This window comes from Catharus ustulatus, chromosome 11 (genome assembly GCF_009819885.2).
Source record: "Catharus ustulatus isolate bCatUst1 chromosome 11, bCatUst1.pri.v2, whole genome shotgun sequence".
Taxonomy (NCBI): domain Eukaryota; kingdom Metazoa; phylum Chordata; class Aves; order Passeriformes; family Turdidae; genus Catharus; species Catharus ustulatus.
This window is the reverse complement of record NC_046231.1, coordinates 21,141,604-21,168,744: the sequence shown is the minus strand read 5'-3', so window position 1 is coordinate 21,168,744 and position 27,141 is coordinate 21,141,604. Positions and strand designations below refer to the sequence as shown.

Below are 27,141 nucleotides of genomic sequence, written 5' to 3'. Positions count from 1 at the left end.
ACAGGAGGACCAGTTTGTTCCATGGTGCAGTGACCAGAGCTGGGCAGGTTTGGAGCTTTGTCCATGGTCAGCCCTGCAGGCTCCCAGGAGGAACAAGGGCAGTGCTGATACCTTGTGGAGTGATGCATTTTCATCAGCTAAAGCTAAAAAAAATGGGATGGCTAGATGTGTTTATTAACTATAATGTGGTTTTTGGAAGTGAAGTTGGATTTAAATTGAAATGTTGGATTCCACGCCACAGGAACGATTTGTGAGTGACCCAGCCACGTAGAGCCAGTGAGGCTGTGCTGGGCATCTCCCACTGGAGTGTTTGCTGCATTCCTAAGTGATTTGATAACAATTTCATTTAAAAATGGTGCCATGTTCGTTGTGAAAATTACTTGGCTCACGTGTGGTCGCTGTTCCAGCGTTAGGATACTTTATGTATGTTTATATGTGAGCCAAGGAATGAATAAATTTACTGTATGTGGGCCAGAAATGAGCTGTAAATAGACCTTGAAAATGGTGTATCAGTGTCCTGGGACTGATTTCTGCAGACTTCTTGGTAATTTTGTTTGCAGTTGATCGCAGTTGTTGTCCCATCCTGAAGTGTCCAAGGCCAGGCTGGGGGTGTCCCTGCCCATGAGAGGGGCTGGAATGGGATCAATTTTGGGGTCCTTCCAGCTCAAACCATTCCACCCATGGCTGTGTGACAGTCACTGCTGTCAGCAAGCTGAATTTCCACACAATGGAGTTGGAAGTTCAGCTGTTTTCCCCCCAGTTTATATCTTATTGCTGTTGAATTGCTAATTAGTGATGTGGCTGTTACTATGGAGAGGAGGATAAAAGGAGCAGGGGAATCCTGCTGGAGAGGTGCTGTGCAGGTTCTGCATTGCTGCAGTTCCCATCAGGGCATCCCTCAGTGCCCCAGGATTGCTTGGCCTTGGAAAAATCCACCAGGTAGCCGTGTGTCTGTATCTCCTTTACTCTTCTCAGAGAAAAATGCCAGAAAACTTCCATTTTGCTCATCTGGAGAAGTTTACCTGCTGCAGGATTCCTTTCTTTGAGTCAGGACCTTGTCATTTCACATCTTCCTCTGGGTTTTGGGGTTTATTTTGGCCTGTTCCTTTTCTCTGAGGCTCCCAAGACTTCCCTCAGCCCAGCTGGAAGCAGCTCTCCCCTGGATGCAGCTGCATTTTTCATCTGGACATCTTCCCTTTGGCTTTTCATTGGGCAGTGAAAGTTTCCCAAAACAAACAGGGCTCTCCCAGGGTTCCTGATCTCCTCCACCGTGCATCAGTCCCAGCTGGCCTCAGAGACTCTCCTGGATGGTTCCTGGAAGGAGCCATCCCATTGGAAAGCAGCTGTCCAAATCCAGCTACATCACAGTTGTTTGTGAGCTGACGAGCGGTGGAAAAGCATAAAATTGTCACAACAGGAAATCCAGATTTTTTTTTTTTGGTCGCTGTGTCCCTCTGTGTGGTTAGAGATTGGATGGAATATTTGGGGTTTTTGGGGAATTTGGCAGGATGTGGAGCTGGCAATTCACCCTTTCACCATTTCTGGTGAAACAGAAATGTTATGGTAAATAAAATGGTGAAATATTTCTGGTTTTAGCAGGCCAGAATAGCAGGACTGGGGAAGGCCAGGTGCAGGTTTTGGGCTTGGAATCTGCCAGCCCTTTCATGTGTGCCATTAATGAACATAATTCCCCTTGGCCATGGGTGCTCAGAGCTCCTGCTGGTTCCTGCCCGCCATCAGAAATTGCACTTTGGGAATTCTGAGCTGGAAAAACACCACTGGAAGTACAAGAGCTGGTCAAAAAAAAATCAGGTTAGAGCTTTGTATAGATCCACTGCTCTTCAGAGCAAAGGTGTGTGTGAAAAGAGAGGGCTTGTGCCGTGGATAATTCCACAGGGCTGGTTTGGGAAGGTGAATTCCTGGCACAGGAGCTTGTTCTGGCCCTGCCTGTCTCTGGGTTTGGGGGTGACACACCCTCACTGGTAAATAAAATGCCTTTAAGCCCACCCAGATGGTTACAGGAACCTCGAAGCAGGTGATTTTTATAAAAAACTATTATCAGAAAGTTATGGAGGAGGGTGGATGCTTGGCTGAGCTTCCACTCTTTCCTTTATTCCTCTGTTTGTGCAGAGTCGTTATCAGGAAGTTTATTTGTGGATTAGGCAAGGGTTTGTGCTTGGTAACCTTCATGTACTCAAATCCAGTGAGCGTGCACTGAATAAAATTCACTTGTTTTAATTTTCTAATGACAAATCCCCGTGTTTTTCAGATTACACAGCGTTTTTGGGACACACCTCTGTTGGATTTTAATATATGTCCTGTGAAGAACAGCTTTCAACTATGGAATCGGTAAATATTGACTTTGCTTCTGTCCAAAATTTCTGGTTTATTCCCTCACAAGTGCTTGTGTCTCTGTTGGACTGTTTGGTTTTGACTTTTTAAAATGTTTTTCTTTATTTTCTGAAATTTGAAAGCAAAAAATTGCAAGTTCTATGGGATATATAAAAAATACTAACCAAGAATATTTTGGGAGTTGTCTGTAGTCCTGAGATGTCTTTTTAATTTTAGATAATTTTGAATATAGCAAGTTTTTCTCTGACCTCAGTGAAATAAAAGTGAACTTTCCTGCGTGGGCAGTTCCAGCACAGGTTTGCCCAGCAGACTGTGCAGCTTGTTGGTGCTGCTGACTGCTGAGTATTAAATAATACCACAGTCCTCTTTCTTTCTCTTTGCTTTCCAAATGTCTTGAGAAAACCCAAAGTTTCCCAGCGTTGTCTCCTTGTGATTAGCCTAATTGAAACAGATGGCACCTACGTTTCATTTTGGGCAGAGAAACCTCCCAATCTGCTGAGACTACAGTTGGATGCAATGTTAGGATTCAACTTTTTGGGAGCATTAACAGATGCAGAAATAACAGGCTGTTGTAGAGTGGAATTTAGGGGGAAAAATGAGATTTTTCTGCCTCTGTTTTGTGTGAGAGGGTGGGAGAGGCTGGTGCTGTCCTGGAAATCCTGATGTGTGGAGACAAGGGGTTGTTCTGGCTGGGTTTTTTTTTTTTTTTTTTTTTTTTTGTGCTGTGCTGGTGGTTTGGTGTGATGGGAGCTGAGCTGAAGCTGGAGGGGATGTGCAGTGCTCAGGGTCACCCCCAGCACAGCCAGAAATCCTCTGGGGAAAGCTCCCAGTGGATAATACAGAGTGTGGCTCCTGCCTTGGGGCCCTGGGTCCTTGGCTGACCTCTGGGATTATTTGGGATGAGGTTGTCAGCACCATGAAGGCTGGTGCTGGAGAGATGCTCGGTGTGTCCAGCCCTGCTCCACTGCAGGCTGTTCTTTTGGTGTCTATTGTCCTGGATTTTGAGGAGAAAAAAAAAAAAAAAAGAAAAAATGGTTGTGTTTAGTGTGGCCGTGATAATTTGGAAGTATTCAGATGGAGACAAGATGTTATTTCAGCTTCCCCTGGTGAATATTAATAGCAGGAGAAGCATTTCACAGTAAGACAAAGCAGAGCAGGCATCAGTGACTCTCCCAGTGCTGTTAGGTAATTAAAGTGTATCAGGTGTGAGCCCTTTTCTGGCGTGTGCAGGAGCTCTGCCCTCCTTCCTGGCAGCTCTGCAGGGCCCTGAAAAACCCAGCTCAGCCCTGGCATCAATTATAAATCAGGCTGGTTGCTGTTTGCTGCCTGTTTTGTTTCATAGCTGGGGACAAAGGTTTTTCCTTCTGAGTTCTGGAGTAAGTGGTGTTTGGCTTTTTGGGTGCAAGCTGTCCTTTTCAAACCAGGACAACAAAAACCTACCCAAAATTCAGGTGTGTTTGCACAGCTCTGTTTTGGAAGGGTTTGCTTGAAGCCAGCCAGGTCATCACAGAGCCATGGAATGGTTTGGGGTGGGAAGGACCTTGAAGCACATCTGCTGTGGGCACAGCTTCCACTATCCCAGGGTGATCCAAGCCCTGTCCTGGACTTGGACACTTCCAGGGGTGGGGCAGCCACAGCTGCTCTGGGCAGTGAGCTTGTCCTGGCCCTTGGTGGCTCCCTGCACCCCACACCACCAGCTGCTGCCACCCCTGTGTCCCCAGCACCTTCCCAGGGAAGCAGAGGGGTCAGGGCTCCCTCCAAGCACAGCTCTGGTGGTGGCAGTGGTGTTCCAGGAGCTCCTGATGAATATGCAGGTGTGGGATTAAGGGGATGAATGAGGAACAGAATTGCTTTCCGAGCTGCAGCCTGACCTCCCGAGAAGGGCACGATTGTAAAGCCGAGGCCTGGAGTGGAAAAGCAATTACAATACATGCTGCCAGGATTGAATTGTCCTCGGAAAGTCAGATGCTGCAATAATGGCACCGTTGTTTAGGTGGAACGTGACTTCACTTAACTGCTCGGTGTTTTTCTATTAATGCTCTTAAACGTGTTCACATTGGGCTCCAGGTCTAACTGCTCTGGGGGAAATGGAGCTCAGTATTCCACCAGGAAGATATTTCTCTGCAGGAGGTGTTCTTCTGAGCTTGCTGCCTTTTTTTCCCCATGTGTTTCAATTCTAACCCCTTCCAGATTAGAGGGGCTGGAAGATAACCCTGTGGCAGTGCAGTGTGCATTGGTTCTTTAGGGTGTTGGTCATTGTGGAGCCAGGGAGAGGATCCCTGGCAGTGTCCCAGGCCAGGTTGGAATGGGATTGGAACAGCCTGGGATAGTGGAGAGTGTCCCTGCCCATGGCAGGGGTGGGAATCAGATGAGCTTTGAGCTCCCTCCCAACCCAAACAATTCCATGATTCAACACAGCATTAGAGAACAGAGTTGTGTGGCTTGTGGGTTTGCTGACTTCTGCTGGAGCCCTTTCTCTTGGAAAAACAGATTTTTGTGAGCTCCATCAAGCAGCTGGGTGGCTCTCCAGGTGTGGATTTGTCTGGGGTGTTGCACCAGAGCCAGTTTGGGTTTGTTCTGTGTGGGGCAGGTGGGGAGCACCCCAGCTCTGTGCCCCCTGTGTGTGTCAGCTGGGTCTGCACAGCCCTTGGGAGCTGTAAATGTTTGTGTGGTCTCTTGGACAGCACTGAAGTGACACAGTCTAAATTTAACTTTTAAACCCATATCTTCACTGCCAGCAGAGGTTAAGCAGAGGTGGCTTAACTGTGAGCCTGGAGTTCTTTGTGGGTCAAACAAGCCTTGAATTTTTGGACACAAAACCCTGCTGAGACCTACAGGAAAGAGCTTTAAATCCTCCCCCCTGTCCCCGTGAAAAAGCTGCTTTTTCAACTGTAATCTCAGCACAAGCATTTGCTTTGAGTGGTTGAATTGCTGCTTTTACAGTTCTCTGTATTTTCCTAGAATTTGTTAAATTGCCAACGTTATTCACATGGCACTTTTGGCAGGTGCCACCTACATGCCCTCAATTTGAAGGCACCTTTCAGGAGCAGTGTAGGTAGGGAGGCTCCTCTCCTGCGTGTCAGATGTTGGAGAGCGCAGCACTTCCATTAATTCACTTTCCCTGACCTTTCCACTGCTAATAAGCCAAGCTGGAGCACAATGCAGCACCTTAATGAACAGACCTGAGCTGAGCAGGGGCTGCTTTGAAAGATGTCTCGCTTGACTTGTTCGTTGGGTGTAATTTTGGTCCATTTATTCACCGTGGCACACACGGGAGTTCTTGGTGAGAGCAACCCACAACCATATACAGCCCTTTTTCTCCTTCCTCCACTGTTTAGAACTAGAGAAAAACATGTCAATAACTGCTTGAAAAGAAGCAAAATGGTTGGTTGGGCTTTTTCTTTGAATCTACTTGGTTTGGAATAATTTTTTTTTTGAGGGGTTATATTGTGACCAGAAAAATCCTCATTTTTAGAATAAATATACTTTTGAGTTATGATTTATATCAGCTAATGTAATGTACACTGAAAAATGCACACTTCTGGGTTATGATTTTGTAGATTAATATCAACTAACATGCAATGTACACTTAAAAATTAGGGCTGCATTTAGGAAAGAGTTCATTAAAACAAGCAGACAGTGCACGAGATCATAATTTCCAGTGGCTGCCAGCCTGTTATTTCCCACAGAAGACTCCTGAGCCACCCAGCCCGGGTGACACAGGGAGGCTGGGATTTTGGGAAAGGGAGATCTGTAGGTCTCTTGACTGGTTCCTGCTTCCATTGTTGTGTAACTGGTGTTCCTGGGTGTGACCTCTTGGGAAAGTAAAAGTGCTGGGGGGCAGGTTGTGGGGTGGTGAGCGAGGGTTTTATTTATTTATGGGTGTTCCACAGAGTGCTCTCGAAAGTTGTGGCCTCCACCCTGAGGAAGTGACACTGGCTGGGGAGTGGAGTGGCAGTGTGACACACGGCAGGGCTGCAATCCCTTGTTTTCCAGAGGTGTCCATCACACTGTGATTAAGTGCAGATGATGCTCTTGGCAGCAGGAGCTGTGCAAGATGTTCCCACCTCTGCAGCTCAGGGACCTTCTCTCTTGCTGTGTGATTCTGGAATGAAGCTTGGATGTTGTTGTTGTTCCCTCCCCGTTGGTGTAGGTAATGGTGATGCTGAGTTTTTGATATTCAAATTGTGAGTTCTTTAAGTGAGGTTTTGTGTTTGGGGAATTGATGATCAGTGGCTTCTTTATTGGGGCTGCAGGTGGGGCAGTCACTGTCCATGAAGAGGGAGCTGCTGGACACCCTGTGAGGTGGGAATTGTGGCTCAGAGGTGTGCAGGACACCCAGAGTGTGAATTTGTGGAAACCTTGTGTGGAGGGAGATTTGGCTGAGCCACCCAAGTGTCTGACACAATCAGGGAGCTGCAGCCTGGTCCTGGTTCTGTCATTCTTGCAGGGAAAAGTGAGAAATGGTTATTGCCAGCAAAGGCAAAAGTGGTGGATCTGCTTCACTGATAGCCCTTAGAAGGGGATTTCTGACAAAACCAGAAAACAGTGCTGGAAAATAAGTCTAGAATATTGGATTGCCCCATCCCTGGAAGTGTTCAGAGTGAGACTGGATGGAGCCTGGAGTGACCTGGTCCTGTGGAAGGTGTTCTACCCATGGCAGGGGTGGGATGAGCTTTAAGGTCCCTCCCAACCCAAACCTTTCTGTAGCTCCCTGCAGAGAGTGGAGATGGGAAGCAGGCACTAGCAATGTTTCTGTTTCCTTGGCTAAATTCTTGGCAGAGCTTTGGTTTTGGAACAAGGGGAAAACAAGGGCTGAGCTTTGCTGGCTCAGCCTGATTCCTTCCTGGCTTAACAAGATGCTTGAGGACTCACTCAGGTGTTCCAGCAGTTTTTTTGCTGCTGGGTGTTATCCCTGTTTTATGGTGGTTTGTTGGACTTCTCCAGAAATCCAAAGCTGAATTGTGTTTAGCAAGTTTCTGCTTTAAGGAGTGTTTTGATCTTGGGTTGGGACTGGACAGACTGATTATTTCCAGTTGCTGGAGACGTGCAGGAGCTGGGAGAGGAGAGGTTTTGGGTGTTTTGCAGGAACTTGAGGATGCAAAGAGACTGAAGGAGCTGTGCCCACCATGGCAGAGCCTCCCAGGGGCTGGAATTCCCAGAAGTGCTCCCTGTGCCTGGGTGTTTTGGGAAGCTGACACGCCTGGCTTTGGCCTCAGAAGTGGCTTTGGGTTGTTGGACAAACACTGAGAGCTCTGCTTTCCCTGAGCTGTTCCTGCCTCGCCTGCCTTCCCCTTCCCACAGCCCTGGCTCATCCCAGAGCAGGCAGATGGCTGCAGGAGCTGCCTCGGGTGTTTTGGGCAGGCTCAAGCCTTGGGTGAGTGAGGAGAGTGGGGCTCTGGAGTGTGGCACTGGCTGAGCTGCGACGTTTTTAACTCTTGAGTTTGGAACAGACTTAGCAGCTCACCTTTGGGGGTGGGAGCTTGGGAGGTTGTCAATACTATTGCCTGGAACCATCTGTTCCTACCACTAAGTAGCTGCAAAAATCAGTAATTCATTCCCCTTTTTTTTTTTTTCCTTTTATTTTTTTTTTTTTTGGAGGAGCTTGGGTGTAAATTTTCTCCCTTGTTATTTTTATGAGCTCCTTCATTATGGAAGACAAGCATCTCCACGGTGCTGGAACTGACTTAATCTTTCATCTAAATTTATTTGAAATTGAAATCCCCTGTCGTTATCGATATTAGAGGTTACTTTGGAGCACACCAGCTATTTCTGGGGAGCTGGGTGCATGGGGCTCCCTTATCAGCCAGGAATGTGCTTGTGTAACTTCACCTTTCTGGATTTGCCTCTCTCAGAGGAGCAGGGACAGCAGCCATGTGTACGAGTTATTTTGGGAAATCGCCACTGTAAAGGGATGCTGTGTTTGCTTTTGCAAGTAAAGTTGGTCATGGAGTCCTATTTTTCATTTATTTTTGCCCCAGTGGATTGAGAATCCCAGTGGGCTGGCCCTGGTGGTGGTTGTGGTGAAGATGTGCTGGTGTTCCTGAACACCAAAACCATTGATTGTAGGACAGACCAGTGCAGGAACCCCGAGTTATCCCAGGCTGAGATTTCACTCCTAGGCTTAAACTGCAGAATCAAGATGAACTGATATCACATAACTGTGTCAGGGTTCAGTGGGAGCTCCCAAGGGCTGGTGTTGTTTTCATTGCAGGTGGTGACACCAGAGAAACCTGGGCTTGGTGTCCCTGCCCATCTCAGGGAGTGGAGATGAGCTTTAAGGTCCCTCCCAAACCAAATCAGTCTGTAATTCCATGGCTTTGCTGCCTGAGGCCTGGTGTTTGTTGGGAATTTCACACCCTTCCTTACTGTGTCATGAGTTGAGTTTTCCAGGTGTTTATTTTGGTGGTTATCTAAACTCCAGAGTGGGTTCTGTGGAGCTGATGTCCAGTTCTCCCAGCATTACCCCAATGGCAGAAATTGGGTTTTCTCTGATCTGAAAGAACAGATAATTTGGATTTTGGTGGAGTTTGTGTGCCTGGACTCATCCTAGCGTACAGTAATGTGAGATTACAGCCATCAGTTCCTTGTGTACCCTCAGAAAATAAAATGTTAATGCTTTCAGGCTTCAGAGGATTTGAGGAAAAGTTACCATGTGCCTTGCAGGGAGGCTGGGCTCCATGGGCAGAGCCAGGTGCTTTTCACAGCACATTCCCTGTGAGTGTCCTGGGTTTCCTTGCCCAACATTTAACCTTAATACTGAATTTCCTGGAGGTCTTGACAGCCAGTTTGTTTCCCAGTTTGGTGGAAGATGGGAGGGCAGCTGGAGGACTGGATGTGTTCAGGTGCATGTGGCACCTCCAGCTTGGAGGTGACAAATTCTTGAAGGAATTGGTAAAACGAGGGGAGCTGGCCAACTTGGTGGATGTGAGTGGGTATGATGGGAGGAGTTCTGATTTTTATCCTTTTATATAATTTTTCAGCTGTTGAACAGTACAAGGATTCAAAGGTCAGCGTTGAATAGCTCTGGTTATTCTCTGCTGGTGCTAAACTTATTGCTGGTGTCATATGAGAAATATACTTTCTTTTTATGTTGCACAGTCAGAAGAAAATTATTTTGTTGTCTTCAGTAGTTTTTACCTCATTCTTGTAGTCTTGCCAATATCCTGTAGTTGTTTTTTGCAGGAAGCCTTTCAGTGTTCTCTTAATTGGAATTAACTTTTGTAAGAGAAATGCACGTTTGGGTTGAAGATAATGTAGGAAATAAATACTCAGGGAAATTTATTTTAAGTTATTGGAGGGGCATTCATTGGAGAGCTTTGCTTTGGAACTGTAACTTTGGAGAGGTTTAGGGTAATAATAGAGGAATAAACCAGCTCTGCTCCTGAGTTCTGTCTGTGAATTCCTGTGAATTCTGATCTCTCTGCTGACCAGGGGTGTCCTGGATGATCCTTGGGGCTCCCTTCCCACCCAGGATATTCCATGGTTCCTCTGATTCTCTGATTATTTTGAGTAACCTTAGAGACTGGTAGAGAGTCTACTTGTTATTGTCTGGTAAATTATGTTCATTAACATAATTACACAGTTTTAATGCTGCATGGAAGTTATATGGAGTCAAAATCAAATAGCAACAGGTAGCAAATAATTGGCCAAAATAAAAACAAGAAAACAAATAATGGAGAAAAGTAATCATGTATTCTTTTCCTGTCACCAGTCAGGGCTGCAGCTGGATGTAGCAGCTGCCCAGTCCTGAATCCTTTCTTCCTCTTGTTTTTAGTGCTGCTTCACAACAGTCTGAAGGAAATCTCTGTCTAAACCAACTGGTAGCAGCTCCTCTGGGCTTTGCCTTTGGCAAGGTGTCACACAGCTGAATTCTCCTTCCTTTGCTAAATTCTCCTCTCTTTCTCCTTGCAGTATTTGGTTATTTAGTGCTATAAGGAGAACCTGAATATATGAATTTAACCAAACCCTTGAGTATATAAAGTAGAGAAATTTCCCTTATTCCCTTGACCTCAAGCTTGCTGAGGTAGGAAAGCATTTAAAACACCCACAGCTCTGTGTGCACATGCAGATGTATTTTTAAGTGTCCCCTGCTTGAAGGTCATCCACAGTTCCAGCTGAAGTGCAGTTTGGATTTCCTGGGGCTGGGGACTGTCCTTGGGGCTGGTTCCCATGGTCTGCAGGGGTGTGGGACCCCAGGGGAGGTTTTCATCCAAGGGCTGCTCTGGAGCTGCCCCAGTGGAGTCCAGAGGGGAGCAGGGAGCTGCTCCAGGGCTGGAGCCAGGCTGGGAGAGCTCAGTGGAGAGGAGAGGGATCCAGGAGAACTCAGAGCTCTGCCAGGGGTTAAAGGGGGCTCCAGGAGAGCTGGAGAGGGACTGGGGACAAGGGAGGGAGGGACAGGACACAGGGAATGGCTCCCACTGGGATATTGGGAAGGAATTCCTGGTTGTGAGGGTGGGCAGGGCTGGCACAGGTGCCCAGAGCAGCTGTGGCTGTCCCTGGATCCCTGGCAGTGTCCAAGGCTGGACAGGTCTTGGAGCAGCCTGGAAGGTGTCCCTGCCATGGCAGGGATGGATGGGATGAGCTTTAAGGTCCCTTCCCTCCCAAACCATTCCATGACTCCAGGACAGGAATGTGGATGAGCATCTCTGCCCACAGGAGCCTTCAGAGCTGCCTCATCTCTTTTTTTCCATCCTTGTGAGATGGCTCTGGGCTTTTGGAGCTGGTTCTGTGTGAGCCCAGGCTGGGATGAGACAGGATTAATGGGATCTTCAGGATGGATAACTGCAGCAGTGAGCTGGGCACAGCAGCAGCGTGGAATTCCAGGGATGTGTTCTTGGCCCCACCAGAGTTACTCCTCAGTGTCTCGTTCCCTGGGCTCTGGAGCAAAAGGATGTGAACAAAAGAGCTCAGCTTTGATGGTTTACACACTGAAAGCTGCTTCACATCAGTGAAGTGATGAGCTGTGGGTTTGATCATCTCTTGGTGGTGTCTTCTGGTGCTTCTGTCTGTGATTTGGATACCTCCAGGACAGTGCCCTAGGCTGAGACTGACCTCTTTGTAATGCTGAATTAAATAATTATATTAAAGTATTAAAATTGCCCTGTAATATAGTGATTTTCTGTGCTGTTACCATACAAATTGTATGATTTTGAGCAGGGATAGTTTATTTAGGAATCCTGTGCTGCCACTGATGCCTCTGCTCTGGAGGATGTGGTGGCTTTAAGGTTAGGTGTCACTTACAAAAAAAAATCTCCCGGTGCTGAGCTTCCTTTGCTCACAGAAATAGTTTCTATATTAATATTTAATTTACAGTAGCTCTGAGGAATGAAGAAAGTCCTGGACTCTATTTTGTTTCTAGTCCTTAATACATTTCCTTGGAACAACTCTCGGGTATAAACAAGGAGGACAGAGTGTCCTGGGCAGAGGAGTGAGACAGTTTGTGTTAAATCCATAAGTGCTCATGGCTTTAACATCGGAATATTCAGCATTAAGGATCCATCAGGTACCTTGGAGTAGCCCTAGTTCCCAGTTGCTCTTTTTCAGTCTTTTTTTTTTTTCCTCCTGGGATTCTTTGTGGCTTTACCCCTGATGCAGATGGAGATGTTTTTGTTCCTGAAAACCTCCAGTTGCTGATGCTGCCAGCACAGAGCTGTGCTCCAGCTCAGGGGAAAGTGGGTTCAGAATTCCAGACACGCTCCTGGCACGGCTTCAATTAAAAGGTGTTGAAAGAGGCTGGATTTTGCAATTTTGCAAAGTTGGAATTTTTGTCCCTGTTAAAAACCTTGGGGATCCCTGGGAAAGGACTCGATGCTGGCTTTTTTTCTGCTGGGTGAGGAAGAATTTATACCGTCATCCCCCTGCTTTGACCCAGTTATGAAACCCTTGCCTGTAAAATTATTAATTTGGGGACTCTCAGCCATTCCAGTGTGAGAATTCAAGCAGTGGGAGTTTTCCTGGAGAGCCACCTCCAGTTTAGCCATTAAAAGCTGGTGATAAATCCAGTGAACTTAGTAAAATACATATTGCAGTGTGCCATGAACCTTCTTCATTACTCTGGAATTAATCAATGACTTGGACTACTTTTTCCCCCTGCTCAGCCATACTTTCACAAGGTATAATTAAAATAAAAAAAGCTCCAGTTTTCCTTTTTGTTCAACTCTGCTGTTGTTGAACTATGTGTGGTTTGGACTTCAGCCCTCCAGAATGTTGGCAGAAATTCTTGTCTGGAAAGAAATGGTAATCCTTTTGGGGTTGAAGAACGGGGAAGGAAAGATTGCTGTAGCAGGGATGATTTCAGGCAGGATAAGTAATTTTGCACGTATATATATATATATATAACATGCACTAACATTTGTGTGATTTTATATAGATGTTCGTAATTTTGGTGGTTTTATGTCAGATTTGCTGATTTTTAGTTTATTGTAGCCATTCCTATTTTTAAACTTTTTATAGGAAGCTTAATGGAGTAGCTAAAGTTGCACATGGAGTTACTGCAATTTCAATATTGCATTTTAATTCAGATGAGGTGATAGAAAAGTCACCTAAACCTTTCTTTATTTTAATTGCTTCTCTTTTACCTTGTAAGCAGCTAGAAGAACCTATCCCTGTGGTGCTGCCTGTGTCCTGTGGAATTATCTGTGCAGGCTGGAAGGGGAAATGTCCCCTTCTTTTGGCTGGAGAGTGACAGTCTGTTTTTTTTTTTTTTTCTTGGTCGTGTTAGGAATCCTTCTCTGAGAGCACTGCTGGTTTTGTACCTGCAGAGGGGGGTTCTGAAGGTCAGGATAACTTCATAAACCTCCCAGGATGGGCTTCTCCTCCTTCCCCAGCAGAATCCTGGCAGCAGCTCTCCCAGCTCCTCCTCTCAGAAGAATCCAGCTCTTGTGGAAAGCTCTGTTCAAACCCAGGCTTGGAGTTGTCTCAGTCTAACCAGGTTAACTCCACGTTGTTTGTTTTTCTGCCGTTGTCCAGCTCTGTTTGGTGTCCCTGCCCTGGCTGGAGGGATGCCTGTGTCACTCTGGACGTGTGCTGGTGGCCAAGCCAGAGATTCTGGCTGTTCCTGGCTGCTCCAGGAGCTTTCCCAGGGCTGGGAGTGAAGCTCAGCTCAGATTTGCAGGAGCTGGGTCATGGCTGGGAAGGTTTGTGCTGGTGCAGGGTGAGGATTTGCAGCCTGTGGGGGAATTGATGGGGTTTGTGACCAGTGTCACACTGGTGCTTCCCAAATGGCCTCCAGACTTTCTTCACTGGAATATAATGGCCAGGAGTGCAGTTTGGAGCTGTGTGAGCAGCTGGTGAGGAGCAGGAGGTGCAGATGTCACCGAGGGTTTGGGTTTAGCAGCCCCTTCTGTACCTTTGTGATTTTTGGTGCCAGTGAAGGGGGGAGTGTGGAAGCACTTGAACAAAGGATGTCTCTGGAAGTGGCCACTGGTCATTCTGGCACACACTTCCACCAAAGCTGCTATTGTTTTTCTCTTACTTAAACAGCAGTCAGGCTCACGCTGGGGCTTTTTTCTTGTTCCCTTGCAGTATAATGTTGGCTTTTATGTGTCCCCCGGGCCCACACCCGGCCGTGTGGTGGGCCAGCACACAGCTGCATTGTTCAGGGTCCCACATTCCAGGGAGATCAAATGCTCCTGCACCACATCAGCTGCACATCTGCAACTGCTAAAGCCTCAGCAGCCCTGCCGGATCCAGGTGCCACTCAATTACAGGTTAAAGGCACAGAGAGCTGCTGCTTCTCAGGCCTTTCTGTTGAATTCTGCCGGCTTTGATTCACTACAGCTGCTGAAACAGTCAGGCTTGGTTCAGGCATGTGTGGAAGAGAGCTCATTTCATGCTTGGAATTGTAATTATGTTCTTTTCTTTCAAGCTGCCAGCGGTAAAAGATGTCTTCCAGTGTGTATTATCTAAATAAGCTGTAGTGTTTAAATGTTTTCTTATTTCATTTTAAGAATGTGGCAAAATAAATTGTGCTTACTCTTCTAGTTTTTGTTCTGGAGCAATTAATTCCCGTAGCTCTGCCGTGATCTGGAAGCTGCTGTGTTCCACTGCAGTAAAACAGAGCAGAGCTGTGTGTGGGCACTGTCCTGGCGTGGCACTGGTGTCACCCCCTGTGTCACCCCTGTGTGCTCCCACTGCAGTGGGATTTGCTGTCAGCCACCCGTTCCATCCCAGTCATCTCTTGGAGTGGGAGCTGCTGAATTTTAGGGAATTCTGATCTGGGTGGTAGCTCTGAGCAGGGGACAGAGAGTGCAGACACTCACAGGAGAGGGGGGAATGGTTTTATGCTGGAGGGGGATTGATTTAGGTGGGATATTGGGAGGAAATCCTTCCCTGTGAGGGAGGTGGCACAGGGTGCCCAGGGGTGCTGTGGCTGTGCCATCCCTGGATGTGTCCAAGGAATGACTGGATGTGTCCAGGGAATCACTGGATGTGGCACTCAGTGCTCTGGGCTGCTATCAAGGTGGGAATCAGTCACAGATTGCACTTGGAGGTCTCTCCCAGCCTCAGTGATTCTGTGAATTCTGTATCCTCAGGATCAGCTCTTCCCTGATGTCCTGGGGCTCTGGGAGCTCTCCTTTGACATGCTGTGACCCAGGACTCTCCTGGGCTGGGACTTTTGCCTTTCTCACAGAGATGTTTTTCATGTGCAGCTGTTGGAGCTGCTCTGTGAATTTTGGGTGTCTGGAGTCAGCACTTTGATCCGCCTTCCCTCCTCTCTGGAGTCTGTCTGCTCCACTGTGGTCTCGAGCAGAGAGCTGATTGCCATTTCAGTGTCTCTGTGATTGACTGGAAGTCACACTGGATAAATCTTTCATGATTGGAAACCACTTAAGCCACGAGGTGGCTGGTGATCACTGGGTATTAGTGGAGAGGTTCTACCAAACAATCAGGGAAAATTGAGTGGCAGAACATATAATTTATGACTTCATCCCAGCTCTGTGGGGGCAAGTCAGTGAGAATCGAAACACTGAAAGAATTATATTTGACAGATATTCTAAAGAATGACTCCAGTTAGTGTCATTTATTGCTGGAATGTGTGGACAGATCCCCCAGTCAAAGCCCTTGTAGGGGCAGTGCCAAAACCAGATATGAAAGAGTGTGCAAGAAAATGAGAACACGGGATGTGGCCGAGGGCTTGAATCTTCTGACAATGGGCAGAAAGAATGTTCTGAGGGCTTTTTCTCAGACATTTTCCTTCTATAATAAAGTTTACAGATCCTACTTGGTGTTTGCTGAAACTCCTGCCTGAAGGGGATTTGTTGGAGTTTGGAAGTTGAGCAATGAAGGTGTCATCGGTGTGCAGAGAGCAGCTGGAGAAACTTCTGGAACATTCTGGACTTTATCTCTGGGATATCTTAATTTTTTGTCTAGCAGTGATGTATGGCATAAGAGAAATCCATTGCCCTGTGCTAGAATGTGCATTGAAAATACCTGGGCAGGAGTTTTTCCAGGCAGGTAACAACCCTCATTCTGAAGGAGGAAACATTCTAGAAAACATTCTTCCCTCAGATGTTTTGTAGTGGTAATGCCTCTGGAAGTATTAATCTTTCCTGTCACAATTTGGCACTCACTCCAGTTCCCAGCAGGGGTTTCTCAGCTAATCCCTGTCTGGATGATTTTCCCTTACCTTACATTAATTTCTGATCCTGACATCGTTTGAGGGTTTGTGTTCAGCTTAAATAAATACACCCTAGGCTATCCTGTTGACTCAGGGTTGAAGTACCTGTGTTATGGAGCCATTCCCCTCCCCAGCCATCCCCAAAACCTCCACCTCTGACTCTCTGTTATTCCCCCATGGCCCTGGAGAGATTATTTGAGAATTTTGGTTTCTATGCAGAGTTTTCTTGCCCTGAATAGCTCTCTTGGAGAGGAGAGTGGCAGATGTTCTCACTTTAGCCCATGAGTGACAGCTCCTGAGTCAACATCTGCCTTGCTGCTGGAATTGTCCCCGAACGCTGCCGAAAACTCGCTGGAGCCAGCCCTGCCCGTGTTCCCTCTCGTGTTCCCGCTCCTGGAAGCAGAAGCAGCTGCTGTTGGTGCTGAGCAGAGGCAGCTGTGGCTCCTGATCCAGCCTGGAGCCCAGGATTGGCATTGGGAAGAGCCATCCCTATTCCCCAATTGGTGTCAGACCCGATCCATCAGTGTTTGGGGTTTGGGTTTGGGAAATCTGCTCCCATTCCTGTCACCGTGTGCTGGAGAGGATTGTCCACAGCAGTGTCCCAGCCCATGAAAATATTTGGGTTCTTCCTTTATCCTCAGATTTTATCCTTTCAAAGGGTTGTTTCCCCTGTTGCTTTGCTTTTTGAGCATTATCCTGGTCTGTTCTGTGGATGAGGGTGTGAAGATGCAGGTCTGGATTAGGGCTCTGTGCTCCACAAACATCCCAACGTGAGCACAATCATTCCAGGGGAATGGGGCTGCTGCTTTGCTTCCCAATTTTGTATCTAAAATTCTTGGGAACTGAAGTTTCTGTCAAGTCCTGTGATAGACCTGAGGAGAGGGAAGAAACCCCTTAGCTAACAAAACACTTCTGATTACCTTTTTTGGCTTTAGGTTTGTTCAAAAACAGTTAAAAATGAAATTTTTCTAAAAAGTCATCTTGGTTTTAAACTTTAAAGGCTTAGCCCACAAATAGCCAGCTTTGATTTGTGCTTGATTTTTTTCTGTATCCCAATGGAAGTGAATCTCCTGGTGATGTAACTCAAGATACTTGAGTTCCCCTCCAGGTTTTGTAACTTTGAGAGTGCTAAAGCTTAGTCTTGACTTCAGCCTTAGTCTGGTGCTTGTCTTAGCAAGGGTGATTTTGGAATTATCTCTGAGCCCTGCTGTGCCTGGGTGAAGGTTGTGCTGGTCTTTGGAGAGTTTTTGTGGTGTCTGAAGAGGAGCCTTGAGAACTGGAGCTGGCAGTCACGCTGTGGGGGGAGTGTGTAAACTTAGTCTAAAGATAATTTATGGTTTCTAAAGCTGCTGCTGAGTAAAACTTTCCAAGGCTGGCTCTAACCTACCTCTCATCAGTGTAAAACCAAGAACAGTCATCTCAAAGTAGCATTTTGAGTTGTGTGGAGGGGAAAGAGGACGACTTTGCTTTCCCAAAGGCTTCATTGGCTGTGGCTCTGCAGCCCAAGAGCAGCTCTCTCCTCCTGAGCGTGAACCACGGGCTCACTGTTCCGTTACCTGAGCCTTGCCTGCTTTAAACCTGGCTTATCGGTTTAAACTTGGCTCAGAGCGCGGTGGTTTTTTGGGGTGGTTTTTTTTTTTTTAAATTTTTTTTTTTTTTTTTTGGGGTTGATTTAGCAGCAGCTGAGATGTCAGGGTTCTGATAACCCCCGGGGCTGTCTGTGCAGCCCTGCTCCCTCCCCGCGCGCCGGCACCGCCGGCAGAACTTTGGGTCACGCCGGGTTGAGCTGTTGGCAGCGACGCTCGCGTGTTGGCAGGAGCTTCCCCAACAAGATGCTGGAGAGCAGGGGAAGATTTCTCCTTGTTTTTGCAAATTAGCAAATGAAACCCTAAATAAGTTGCTAAACTCAGTTTCCTTCTGTTGGGTTAAGAGGAGGGGAGTGCTTGGAAACCTTCGAGATCTTAATTGGCCCGAGCGTGCTAAAAACACCTCCCTTCCACCCTGCTTCTATCTTTCCAATGCATTTGGCTCGTTCAGTGGCAAATCGTTTTTATAGCACTTGAGAAACTGTATAGCTCCAGAAAAACAGGATGTGTGCCCTGCCTTATATTTTGGATTTGCTTTCCAAGTATTTTTGGGGGTTGCTGAGAGCCCAACCCTGTTTGGGGCGTTGGGGCTCTGCCCGTCGGTTTGGTGGTGGTGTGGTGATAGTGGCAGTGGTGTCCCTTCACTGAGTGGGGTAACAACTGGTTTTATTGGGGCACAGATACCCAGCTGGGCTGCCCAACCCTTCCCTTGTGCTGGGTAACGAAATTTCCCTTTGCCAAGGTCGGTTCTCTATCAGCTCCCAACCAGGAGCACGCTGAGGTCACATCCAGATACTGTCCCCTCCCAAGCTGGGGACAACGAGTTTCTCATTTCTTCCTTAGGCTGATAATGGTGATCCCTCCTTCCCACAGAAAGCTCTGGAAGTTTTTTTTAAGTAGTATTGTTCCAAACTGTGTTCCAGGGTTTTCTGTGTTAGGTGGTTGGTTTGTTCTTCCTGGCTTTGTCTGCTTAATTTTGCATCTGCAGGGTGTAGTGGAAGTCCCATTTGTATCTCGGTTTGGGCAAGAAGCTGGGATTGTAAACGTGGTAGGGCTTGAAAACCTGGGAAAGGCTTGGCTGGGCATTCAGGGGGATGGTGGAGAGGGAGGCCAAGGGGGAGGATGGAAAATGTCACTGACAGTCAGTTTGAGATGGAGTTTATCTGACAGGACCAACCAGCCACCCCTGGGAATGTGAGACCATTCCTCTGATAATAAAAATACCTGTTTGTAACCAGTTTTTGGGATAAAGAACCAAAGTTTGAGCACCTTCTAAGAGGGTTTTCCTCTGAGCCAGTAGATGAGGTTGCCCCAAAAGGGGCTGACATGCTCCTGGGGTGTCCCAGTTCCTTCCTGCAGGAGCTGAGTGCACATCTGGTATTTAATTCATTCAGATACCACAGGGTGCATCTGGAGCTAGGAAAACCTTTTTAGAAAGCCTCAGGTTTTCAGGGTTGGCAGGAGAATTTTTGCTGCTGTTCTGTTCAGCAGTGGGGGGAGAGGAGCTGGGTGCTCCTGTCCCTCCCTGCCTGCTCACCTGCCAGGGGCTGCAGACAATGCTCTTCATTTCCAAAACCTTCACTCTCACCTTACATTTTCTTCCTAGTCAGTGTTTTATTGTTTTTAAATAGCATTTCAGTGCTTTAGAGCATAACCACATTACAAACTGTTTTGTCTCAAATACCACATCTGAGCTCTGGCAAAGGTGACCCTTTGGATCTCTGGCTTAGAGACTCTCCTGATCTGTTTCTTTGTCTTTTTCCCTTGAATTTTTCTGACTTTATCCCATTTACTCTTCCACAGTGACAAGTTATCTGAGAGCTTGCTGTGTGTGGTGATTTCTTGCTTTTAGGGTTCTGTGTAGAGAGGAGTCAGTTTTTACAGTTCCCCGAGGAAGTGATGTGCCGTTATTCTACAGAAACCACTGACACAGCACGTTTTAGGCCTGGCCTGCTGACTTGGGATTGCAGTGAGCTTTAAAGTGACAGTAAATCACTCGTGGCCATCTGCAGCTGTGGTGGCCCCAGGAATGATGGTGGTGGTGGGGCACGAGAGCCCACGGGCACCCACTGCTGCAGGTCTGGTGGCACCTGAGCAAACCTGGCCTCAGGACAGGTGTCTTGTCACCCAGAGCCTTACTGGTGTCCCCAGGCTGTGGGGACATGGAAACTTCTGAATGGGGATGAGTGAGCAGCTGGAGAAATGGTCTCAGCATGGGGAATGTGTCTGGTTGTGCCTTTGCAGAGTCGTGAAATGGTTTTGGTGGGAAGAGACTTTAAGGATGCTCAGAATATCCTTATCCCTGTCCCTGCTGTGTGCAGGACACCTTCCACTAGCCCAGCTTGCTCCAAGCCCTGTCCCCAGCTTTCTGTCACTTCATCCCATGGGAATTTGGGCACAGAGCTCATTGTGTAACATGGACCCCCCTTGCAATGCTTCTCCTCCCTGTTCCCAGAGCCCTGCTGCCTTTGGCTCTCCCCTTCCCGCAGGGATGAGCTCTCCCCTGGGCTGCTGAGCCCCTCTCTTCCTCCGGGCCTCATTTCCTCAGGAAACTGGGCTAAAAATACCGGGGCAGCTCGGGGAAGGGCTGCACATCATCAGTCCTGAGAGGCTCTGCCCAGCCTGCCCTGTTCCTCACATCCACCAATCCCATGGTAAATGATCATTCCTGATGTTCTCCTGCTGCCCAGTGCCCTTTCCCACCCTGGCTCTTAAAACCAGCGCTCTACCAATCCTTACTCCAATTATTGATGTTGTTTTTGGTGGTGGGAGAGCTGTTGTTTTAATGGTGGTGGGATCTGCTTGGAGTTGGCGTGTGTTAAAACAAACAGGAGTGATTTTTGCAGGCTGGAATCAGGGTCTGGAATTGGGGTGCCACCACCTGCTGGTCCTGTCCCTCCTCCCTTGGGATGCTCCTCTGGAGGAGGAGGAGGTTCTGCTGTGCCGTGGATCTGCAGTTCCACCACCTGAACCCCAACTGGGATCAGCCAAAGAAAGAAAATAAAGAAACCTTGTCAGTGGGAAGTGATCTCAGGCAGGAGATCTGCATGAGGGAAATTGAGTTCTGTGGCTGTTAAAAAAGTGATTTTTTTTTTAATATTAATTGAAAAACTGGCTGAAACTCTGGCTGTGTTCTCTCCTAAAGCGTTTTGCAACATCCCACTGAAGTTACAGACAAATTGAAGCCGAAACATTGCATTTTTCCACAAATGTGGCCAAGCTCCAGGACCATAAAAAGAGTTTGGAGAGGCTGTAAAACACATGTTAAACAATTTTTTACTTGAGGCACCTCTAGAAACATTTCAAATAAATTAAATATTTAACTTTAAAAAATAATCCTTTAAAAAATACATATATTGGTAATTAGAAGCATTAGAAACAGAATGTTTCTTCCTTAGCAGATGCATATCGAGAAAATGATACAGCAACAAATAATAAATGAAATTAGTAAAATTTGGACTGTATAAACCAGTGATTGTAATTAGGGATGTTCCTTTCAAAGGCAAGTGTTTTGATTTCATTTTTGGTGGGTTTTTTCAGTAGTTACTATACAATACATACTAAATCAGAATTTAAAAAGAAAAGATTGTGAGGTTTAAAATCTGTGAATAACTGGACAACACAGAGGCCACGTTGTTTTAGGGTCTTCAACTCCTAATCTGGTCAGAGAACCTCAGTATTTGATGTTGAGATGAGTTCATGAATTAAACCCTGTTGTATTTTTGTACAGGCAGAAAACGTTGCATTAATGATATCTACAAATGAAATATTTAATATATTTTAATTGATGGAAAATGATGTTAAAGGCATATTTGAGCTCAGCATTATTTGCCAAGGAGGACAGACTTTAGATCTCAGCACAGAAGGTATTAGTACAACTCCAATGAGGATGCAATGGGCACTTCCCATATTTTTTGAGTCTGGATGCATCTTTTTAAATTAAAGAGGGTTTGAAGAGTGTGCCTGCAAACTGGAGATTGAGTCAAGCTGTGAAATGCCAGCGATATGTCATGTGTTCTGTATGTATTATTTTCAGTTTTTACAGAGGAGGAAATTTTGATATTTAAACTTTTCCAAATGTCAGCTGGTTCGGCACAAAATAATCTTCAGTCTCACAGGAGCTGCGTGTCACCGGGAAAGCTCCTGGGAGCTGAAAAACAAGGAAGCTGTTCCATCTCAGAGCAGAGTCCTGTGGGAGAGGATGTGCTTGAGGGGTGGAAAGGAGCTCTGGAAGGATGTTGGGAATTGTCCCCTCTGCACAGAGGCTGGAGTGCCTTGAGCTGAGCTCCAAAGCCCAGAACTCCAAGACCACATTGGAGCAGCCTGGGCTGGTGGAATCTGTCCATCCCAGATGGGACTGGAAGAGCTTTAGCATCCCTTACCACACAAACCATGCCTGATTCCGTGAGCTCCACCCTTCCAAATCTGGCATTTATGGGTGCTTGATCCAAGACTTTGGATGACTCCCCTCATCCAGGCTCCTTGTCCAATTCTCCAGGAATTGCAGGCAGGATGGGGAGCTGCCTTTGGAGCTGTCCCTGGCACTTTGCAGAGCTCCTGCCCCCAGGAGCACCTTTGCTGTTGGAGCATCATTTGGGAAATCAGCTGGAGGTGTGTTCCCTGTGTAAAATGATGTTGTTATTGTGTCCCATAGGAGTTACCAGACTGGGAATTTGTGTCCATTAGTCCCGTGCTAGGAAAAATACTCAGTTCCTACTGACAGCCTGAGGAATCATTAGGACTGGTGACTTCAGTATTTTTCCTAAGCCTCAGTAGAACCTGACTTAATCTTTAATGAAAACTAGAACTGAACGTGCTTGAGATTTATATAGCAACCAGCCCGACCAGTTCCGGTGTCCCACCTGCCTGGGAGGGAGTGCTAAGGAACTGGTTGGTCTGGATGCTTCTAAGGACGGTATTTAAGGTGTAAATGTGGTTAAATTTTACACGACAGCAGTGTTGTAGCCCAGAGACACTCTGCACATGCCCTGGGCAGCAGGGCTCACAGCTCACCGTTTCTCTGGGTGAATTCTGCTGATGGCTCTTCCTGAGCTGTGTGGTCTTTGGGAGTAACACTTGGGAAAAGTTGCTGTGTTTTCTTATGGATGGGGGAGTGTTATGTGCTTGTGGTTTAATAGAAAGTGCTTTTACTCTGAGAGGCAGCTTCTGTTTCTTCCTGGGGGATGGTGAAAGACTCTAAAACCTAAAAACTGGGTGGAGGGTTCCAGGTTAATTCTTCATGAAGCCTCAAGGCAGCTGTGGGGGGTAAATTCCAGCTGCTGAGAGGAGGGATGGGGAAAATTTGTGAAAATGAGCTTTGACTTCTATCTGATATTTTTTTACCTGTGGTGCATCTTCCAACCCTGAGTGCAGGTCACTGTCACAGCAGCTCAGCTTGATGGCATCACCTTCACTTAGCAACAGGGTCAAACTTAGGAGCTGAATATTGGGAAGGAATTCCTGGCTGTGAGGGTGGGGATACCCAGCTGTGGCTGCCCCTGGATCCCTGGAAGTGTCCAGTGCCAGGCTGGACAGGGCTTGGAGCAACCTGGAATGGTGGAAGGGGGTGGAAGGAAATGAGCTTCCTTCTGACCCAAACCATTGCAGGATTCTATTAAAGAAACTTCTCCAAAACACTTGGTTCCTCACACTGTGAGTGCTGGGAGGGACGAGGAACCAACAACTCCAAAGGAAACAACATGTAAAGACAACTTTCTGTGGAGTTCTCTGTAGATCATCATAGCTGTGAAAGTCGTGTAGAAATCCAAACTGGTCACCAGACGTTGCAGAGGTGTCAGCAAAAAACTCCTCAGGGAACACAAATATGGATTTTAGAGAAGCTGCTTGGGAAATATCGTCCTGTGTAGTGGAAAAATTCCTTGGGGAGCATAGTGGGGCACCTCTGGCTTCAGTGGGGCAGGTTGTCTGACACAGGGGGATCCTTCAGACAGGGTGAATGGGATTTGGGTCAAATCCTCAGTTCCAGGTGGGGCCCAGGTGGTCTCTGAAGCACCTGAGTCCCAGCAGAGCCCTGGTGGTCACTGAATGCCCAGCCTCGGGGCTGCTCTGGGGGCAGTGCTGCTGAGGAGGTGGCTTTGGAGCTCTGCTGGCTGCAGGGCTGTCCCAGCAGGCTCCCCTGAGGAGGAGCTGGAAGAGGCTCCAGGAAAGGCACATGAGCGGGGCTGGCTGCCAGCTCAGCACGGTGCCGGCGCACGTACCGGCACGGCACGAACCCCATCCAGGGTCCTGCCAGGGGCTCTTCCTCGTGTGGCTCTGATGCTGTTTCACTCCAGGGGTTTGGGGCACCTTGTCTGGGAGAGCTGGAGAGGGGAGATGCGTTCCTTGCCGAGAGGTAACGCTGCAAGGCGAGCAGGAGCCACCCAGACACACGTGGGGCGAGGTGCTCACAGCCTCCCTTCCCCTTCCTGCTCCCTCCAGGAAACCAGACCAGAGGAATTTTTTACATCTGGCAGTAGTGATGCATTTTTAAATTATTTTTTGTCAAGCTTTACAGTGATATGAATGTCAGTTTTGCCCACCGGAGCGTTGCGTGCTGTGCCGAGGGCTGACTAACAGCCTGGGTGGATCGTGGTCCTTCCCAGTCCTTCCCAGTCCTTCCCAGTCCTCCCCTCCCTCCTCCTGGCAGCGTGGCCAGAGCAGGCTCTGCTGCCTGAGTCAGTGCAGCTGCTCCAACAAGTTGTGGTGCTGGGCAGCAGCGAGGCCGGTGGGGGTGACTGCAGGGATCCAACAGCGGCGTTCCCATATGGCTTTCATGAAAAACACCTCGTTTGGGTCTGGCTTTTGATCTGCTTCCTGCTTAAATGTTGAATACAGAAATATATTTATTGGGGTGGGGGGAATTAAGACCTTTTCTGCATGTTGTAATTTCTGTTACTAGTCTTGGTTTTCTGTAAGGCTATTAAAAAGGATATTTCATGTCAACTCCTTCTGCTGCAGTCCAGGCTTAAATGCTTCCCATCCGCTGTGCCGGCCCAGCCGCTTGTGGGCCTGTCAGAACTGGATTAGAGACAGAAAATTTTATTTTTAAAAAAGGCAATTTTTTTTTTTTGTCTGGCTGTATTTGTTTCCAGCTGAATTAGTTCTCTGCTCTGATGTGCAAGTGTGGCAGGTCACTGAAGAGGGTGGAATCGTTGGATGTGGTGGTGCTTTTGGACAAAACCTTGGGTGTGATGAGGACTTAAAAGGGGTCTTTAGAGGTGGTGCAGTTATTATAAACCAGCTGTGGTTTTCAAGGTCTTGACTCTGTGTTTTCTGTTGTATGAATGCTTGGTGTATTTAAAAATACAACTAAAAACCTTAAGATAGTTGAATAAATTGGTGGTGTGGTGGCATTGGCGCTCACCTGGCCATCCTGGTTTTTGGTGTGGGGTCACTCGTTTGTAACTGGGAATGGTTCCTGCAGGGATGTGGATCCTGGCAGTACCTGGGCTTTGTCTCCTGTGCTTAAAAATCCCTTCTATAGGAAAAACTGATCAAATGGAGTTGGAGCTCTGGGAGATGCCGTGACAGGAACCACCAAATCTTTAAGGGTTAGAAGGGACTTCTGGAGATCGTCCAGCCCAAAGCAGGGGCACCTGGAGCAGGTGACACAGGGACACGTCCAGCTGTGTTTGGAATGTCTCCAGACAGGGAGACCCCACACCCTGCCTGGGCAGCTGTGCCAGGGCTCTGCCACCCTCCATGGGAAGAAACTCTTGTTGTGTTGGGAGGGACATTCTCATGGTTTGGTTCATGGTTTGCTCCCTGTCCTGTCCCTGGGCTCCACCAAGAAGAGCCAGTGTTGTGTTGTGTTGTGAGTGTACCAGCAGTGCAGGGCTGCTCTGCCTCCAGGGTAAAGGTTTTCCAAAACCCCACCTTCCCTACAAATGCTTTCCATACTTGATCCTGTTGGGCAATGAAGTTGTTTCTTTGAGATGATCTTAGAGTTTGGAAGCTGTGCCTGTGTGTCCTCGTTCCTCAGCTGAGCCATGGTTACAGCTCCACACACCCAGCTCTGCTGGGAGAAATGATCCATCCTGATCCATCTGATGGAGCTGTTGGTGGGAGAACTGGGAAAGAGGGGCAGAGCCTGGAGCACGCCCCAGCTCGCTTCCTCCCAGCCCATTGTTGGCATTCCGTGTGCATTCTCCCCAGGAATTAACTTGTCCCCAAACCGCGGCGCCGCGGACGCACCGATTTTCCAAGCTTCCCTGCACCTGTCTGATGCGCTTTCCAGCCTCGGCGTCACAAAACTGTTTGTCATTCAGGGGGGACAATGTCCCCTTGTGTGCTGGGCTCCCGGAGGGAGGGGCTGGGCGGGGGCATGGCCCCACTGGTGGATGGGCTTCCCATGTGAAATGAGACGGGAAGACAAATTGCTTCCAGAGCGGCGTTTCACACAGGCGGGAGCGCGATCCCGCTCCAGCGGCGGCAGCGCCCGCTTGTCACTCACATTTCCCTTATCTGGGTTAAATAGAAAAGGGGGCAAGTGGGGGTGAAGAGAGCACAGGGGAAGAAAAGAGCTTTTTGAGGGCTCCAAGGCTCTGTTGGCTTGCTACCACCCTGGGATCAGTGGGTTTGGATGGCCTGGAGCTGATCCCATACGGATGGGGCACCAAGATCCCTGGTGGAGCCGAGGAACTTCCTCGTCACTTTTGCAGGAATAACCTGGTTCTTTTTCCATGTTTCTTTTCTGGTGAAATTTTCTCTATAGGGTTCTTCTCTTCTGCCTGGGGATATCACAAAACCTTGTGTGTGGCTGGTCTTTTTGTTAGTTTTTAGGCTTTATTGTAGGAGAATCCAGTGATTTTTCTGTATTCAGTGCCTGTATGTTAAAGAAGACGCAACAGTATGACACTGATTTTCTTACTCTGATAAATAAATTCCCAGAAATTTAAATAAATGTGTGATTAAAGTTCAGTGGAGGTGATAGAAAAGGTAAAGTCCAGGCTCTGAATCTGAATTATCTGTACCTTTGGAAAGCACAAGGATTCTGATAAATTGTTTCCCAACAGTTCAGACTTCAGTAAAGCTTAACACTTTTCTTGTCCTGGGAGATCTTGACATTTCTGGTAAAGGCAGGAGCAGAATTCAGTTAGGAAAGAGGAGAGTGAAGAGAATTTCCATGCTCTTTGCTGGCCCTAGGAGTGAATCCTGGCCATGGGAGTGAATCCTACAGTGCTCAGCACGGTGTCACTTGAAGGACTGCATTCCAACATTTCATTAGTGGCAAGTGCAGCATCAGCACAGCAGCCGGCCACGTTCCCTGCTGGCAACCCCTGGAACGTGGCACGGGAGCCTCATGCCAGGATGTCCATTCCCATCCTGTGGGATGTCCATTCCCATCCTGTGGGATGTCCATTCCCCCTCCTGCAGCCCTGCCAGGCTGGTGGCCGGAGGTGAGTCAGGGCACACCACGGTCCCAGCTGGCTGCTCTGCCCAGGGAAGCTGCCAGGGGAATGGGAGCAAGGGGAGGGATTGTGGGGAGACAAAGGGTGGCTGCAAGAATGTGGGGAAGGAGTTTCCACAGAGAATTTCCAGATTAAATTGTTCAAGGCTGGGTTGAAGAGTCTTGGGGCAGCC

General features: G+C 47.7%; 1 protein-coding gene across 2 annotated transcripts in view; it reads left to right on the top strand.

Moving 5' to 3' along the window:
* The window catches only part of LOC117001618 (ankyrin repeat domain-containing protein 11-like), a 125,338-nt gene that overhangs the window by 19,778 nt on the left and 78,419 nt on the right, over window positions 1–27,141 (top strand). For both annotated transcript variants that reach the window (XM_033070054.2, XM_033070055.2), the window contains exon 2: window positions 2,270–2,349. The gene's annotated coding sequence lies outside the window, so the exon portion shown is untranslated. The remainder of the gene's footprint in view (window positions 1–2,269; window positions 2,350–27,141) is intronic.